The 4,600-nt window shown below is 38.9% G+C and overlaps 1 long non-coding RNA gene across 3 annotated transcripts in view; it reads left to right on the top strand.

Moving 5' to 3' along the window:
- The window catches only part of LOC121030627 (uncharacterized), a 5,952-nt gene extending 1,903 nt beyond the window's left edge, over positions 1–4,049 (top strand). For all 3 annotated transcript variants that reach the window (XR_005790334.1, XR_005790333.1, XR_005790332.1), the window contains 2 exons: positions 1–51; positions 2,071–4,049. The exon at positions 1–51 is cut by the window's left edge and continues 14 nt beyond it. This is a non-coding gene — a long non-coding RNA (uncharacterized LOC121030627). The remainder of the gene's footprint in view (positions 52–2,070) is intronic.
- The last annotated feature ends 551 nt before the right edge of the window (positions 4,050–4,600 follow it).

Genomic DNA, 4,600 nt, shown 5'->3' with positions numbered 1-4,600 from the left:
TGCTGCCGGCCCACCAATACTTCCAGCTGACTGCTTTGCAGAACAGCAAAGGTAATTTGTAAGCAGTGTGCTAAGTTTAACAGTAGTCTGTAAGAAGTGACAAAATAGCCATTTTCTGCATGAAGATTGAGAATTATCAACACCTTTCGGTGCATAATAGTTAAGCCTTTATCACTTGAGGAACTGCTGATAAGGTTAAGAACACTAGACAAACAGCTCATTAGTGGAAAGGTTTGCCTTTTACATTAAAGACTGCTGGGTACTAAAGTTCCTCTAGTGAGCAATACATCCCTGGCATTTGAAAAGAATGAACTGATCGGTGTACCTAAATGAATATGGAAAGGGAGACCTGGAATGTTCTAATGATATTAGTGAGGTTTTTCTCAAGCTTAGGGGATGATAAGCCTGTTAAGTGTGTTCAAAAGCTGTGTGATTTGGTAGGTAAGGCCCTAGATTAGAAGTCCTAAGACCTATACTCTGCTTGGTATCTTACCACTGACTAGCTGTGTGACCTTGGGTAAGTAATTTACATTTGATGAAAACGAGATTGTAGAATGACTGAAATATGGAATATCAGGATTCATTAGGCTGCATCAAAAAACGCTCTGAATCAATTGCAACCCTCTCATGAGATATATTGGTAACAAACACAGGAGAGAAAAGATTATTTAGGACACGTTCATTTTATTCTGGTAGAGTGGATTAAGAATTATAAACTGGAATTTATTTCATTCATTTTTAGACTTCCTGTGTGACCAGAGGAATGTCACTGTTATTTCTATATCCTTGCTATATACTTTTCATATAAATGAAAAGACAGTAAATGATAACTTCCTTGGGGGCTATTTATAACATTGCACCTATAGGTTAGGTATCTGAATAATCACATAAAGTAGGTAATATTAGCTTCATTTTTTTTTTTAAGTTTATTTATTTTGAGAGAGACAGAGAGGGTGAGTAGGGGTGGGGCAGAGAGAGAGGGTGACTAAAAATCTCAAGCAGGCTCTGCACTGTCGGCACGGAACCCAGTGTAGGGCTCGAACTCACAAACCGTGAGATCGTGACCTGAGACGAAAGCAAGAGTTGGACGTTTAACTGACTGAGCCTCCCAGGTGCCCCGATATTAGTCCTATTTTAAAGATGAAGAAACTGAAGTTCAAAGTTTAAGGAACTTGCACTAGGACTCATATGTGAGTAGCTCTACTGGGACTTGAACCCAACTCTGTGTGGTTTTAAAGTCCACATGTCTAAGCGTGTTTGGGGATTGAGTTCCATTTCTACAAAGCATGGCGATACAAACTGAGTCTGTGTCTATTCCATCTCTCTCTGGCTGCGAGGCTTTAGTCCTATTCATCAGTCTCTCTTTCTTTTGCCTACTTACCATGTTTATAAAATCCCATAAGGGAGAGCAAGGCTTAACTTCTATCACATTTGAAACTGCTCAGCCTAACAGACAACATCAGCCCAAAACTGAGGCGCTGTCCTTAAAGAGAAAAACAGCTTTCTACTTAATTTGTTGAGATTAAGCATAACATTCAAAATCTCTGTGCCTATCGGTGAAAATCTGGATATGTCCACAGGCATGTTCTTGCCCCCTCTTGATGAAATATATTGTGGGCAACACTCCTTCAAACACACGTGTGCTCATACATCACCCCAAGTGCTCTTGTGCACAATTAAGCTAAAGCATGCTGGCCTGAGGCAAACACTGTTTTGGTACCCACAACCGTATCTTTAAAAAGATTCTTTGCTCCTTCAGGGGCAATCCTTTTCCTGTGAGGGAATAAAGCCGGTCAATATTTAGGGACAAAAGGGGGACCAAGAGCCTTCAGCACGGGCTCCGCATTGCTAGATGAAGGTGCGGAAGGAACAGGTGAAGTCAAGATTTAGCGAGGAGATTCCCAGAAAGCAGTGATGAGGGAAGACAGTGTGCAAGTCTAAGCAGCAACTTTTAGGCAGGGAAAGATTCCCTTCACGTTGAAAGAAAAAGAAACGCACACGATGTGTCTTCTTCTCTTGTGCTTCTTGTATTTCTTTCTTATATATTCGTCACCTACGTTTTGATGCAAGCATCCCAGCTAGCTTCTGTACGGGCCCACCTGAAGCACTCCTGAGAGATTTCATTCGAGCTACTCCAGCCTGTCCCGTGTGAATAAGCACAGGTCCCCCACTCAGCTGGTCTCTACTCCAAGGATCGCGTTTCAAAATCTGTCGACAGGAATCAAGGAATCAAGGTATTTTCTTTCTCCCTGAATCACTGGTCAGTTCTTCTCTACTCCAGTTCTTCTCTATTAAGTGAGGACTGTGCTACCAGCCTGTGGACTCACCATTTACAGATCTTTTTTTTTTTTTTTTTTTCCACTGAGATTTTTGCATGGTCATGTAATTGATGCAATTATAATTTCCCCTTTAAGGTCTGTCTCCACATCCACATTGTAAGCTCCTGTAAGCCAGTCTGTCTCGTATATCACCGTATTCCGAGTGCCCAGCACAGTACCTTGAGCCCTTCAGGACACAAAACGCGTTAATAATCTTAGGTGGGCGAGAGAGGAGCAAAGAAATAATACTAATGGATCCCTTAGTAAAATCCAATAGTAAAAAGACTGAGAGAGGGAAAGCTACATGGAGATGTACTGGAAAGAGGAGCTCCAATGTTTTTAGGAAGAGATCAGTGATAGAGAAAACTCTGGCTGTGGGTGACTCAGATCAGGCCCCTTGTCTCTTAACCATAGAGAATACGACTCCGAATATGTGAATATTGAGGACTGAGTAGTTGGAAGACGTTAAAACTGGTTTCGACATTAAAAAAGATTAGCAAAGAAGATGAAAACTAGAAAAATATATAAAACTTAAGTTGTTTCTTTTCTCTTTTCCATCTAAATGAGTAACCATTAATGCCTGAAAAGCAGCAACAAACCCGGTATCATGTCATTGTATGTTCGTTAATTTCGAAGTGCTCTTTTTTTGTATGCAAAACACAATTCGATATAGTCTGTTGCCCATGTTGCATAATTACCTAATCCTACCTAGGGGGAAAAGTAAAACTAGACAGAAAAACTAAAGAGGAAGTTAAGGATAAATCAGAATCCACGATTCCCAATTACAACTGAAAACTATTTGAATATAACTCAATATTATTTATTGATCTATATACTATGGGGGCGATTTCTCAAACTACATACTATTTGGTAAAAGTCTGCCAGGAGTCAATCTGTAAGTCTGTGACAGTTCTGTTCTCTACCAGCATCACAAAGAAAGGGTCCAGGGTGCTTAGAGTTCCCTGAATGAAAGGCACTGTACAAGTAGAGAGTGGTGCATGTATTATTAACCTTCCTGCGCTTGTTTCCTCATCTGTAATATGGGGTTAATGACATTTCTGTACCTCACAAGAATGTTGTGCGAATTAATGTTTGTAAAGCCCTTTAAGATCCACGGATGAAAGATGCCATAAAAGTCCAAAGGTGGTAATATTATAGTTATTGAAACTGGAAACACCAATAATGCTGGGAACTGAATATATATTTGGTTGCAAGGCACCCCGTGTATTATGAATTCACAGGCACTTACAGAACCTTACTGTTTCAAAATTAATGTTTTTATACATATATATATATGATAAATCCCAAAGAGATATTACATATATGTGATAAGCCAAATGAATGTAATTTGTTCATAAGTGGCAAAAACACAGTAACGGAGTCCACGTTTCTTCCCTGTCTCTTTCTAGAAAGCACTGTAGTAGAATACGTTGGATCTGTACTTGAAATTATGTAATGTTAGAACGGTCTGTTTAGAAGGAGGCAGTAAATGGCATGTTACAAATGCTAACATGATTTAATGAAATCATCCGTACCTCTCAATACTGCTATATTTTTCTATACACTTTGAATCTACTTAGTTTATAAATAGAAAGCAAAAAACACGTAACAGAAATCTTTTTGAAAATGAAAAAGACAAATTATCATTTGTCACCTGTTTGTCTGAACTAATTCTAATGTGGGCTTTAAGAATTTTTCTAAATGTTTAAAAAGGCATTTTAGGGGCGCCTGGGTGGCTCAGTCGGTTAGACGTCTGACTTCGGCTCAGGTCATGATCTCACGGTCCATGAGTTCGAGCCCCGCATCGGGCTCTGTGCTGACAGCTCGGAGCCTGGAGCCTGCTACAGATTCTGTGTCTCCCTCTCTCTCTGACCCTCCCCCGTTCATGCTCTGTCTCTCTCTGTCTCAAAAATAAATAAACATTAAAAAAATTTTTTTTAAAAAATAAAAAATAAAAAGGCATTTTACTAAATCACTATAATACGAAAAAGGAGGAGAAAGTAAGTTTTCCAATACGGCAGCAGCATTTTTAAAATATTCAAATATCTCATGAAATATATACATATATATATATATATATCCACTCATTCACTTAACGCTTCACTCATTCTTAATAATTGTGTTTATTTTTGCCACACATAATATAATAATTCAAAAATACAAAGTGTAGAACACATATGAGCGTGAATGTGAATATATGTTTACATGTAGAGAAAACAGGCTGGAAACACGACACCATTCCATTACCAAACTTCATAATAACTACCTCTAGGAAGTGGTTT

This window comes from Herpailurus yagouaroundi, unplaced genomic scaffold, assembly GCF_014898765.1.
Source record: "Herpailurus yagouaroundi ecotype Mexico unplaced genomic scaffold, PumYag 140, whole genome shotgun sequence".
NCBI classification, from domain to species: Eukaryota; Metazoa; Chordata; class Mammalia; order Carnivora; family Felidae; genus Herpailurus; species Herpailurus yagouaroundi.
The sequence above is the reverse complement of the archived record's forward strand: the minus strand, read 5'-3'. Positions and strand labels throughout refer to the sequence as shown.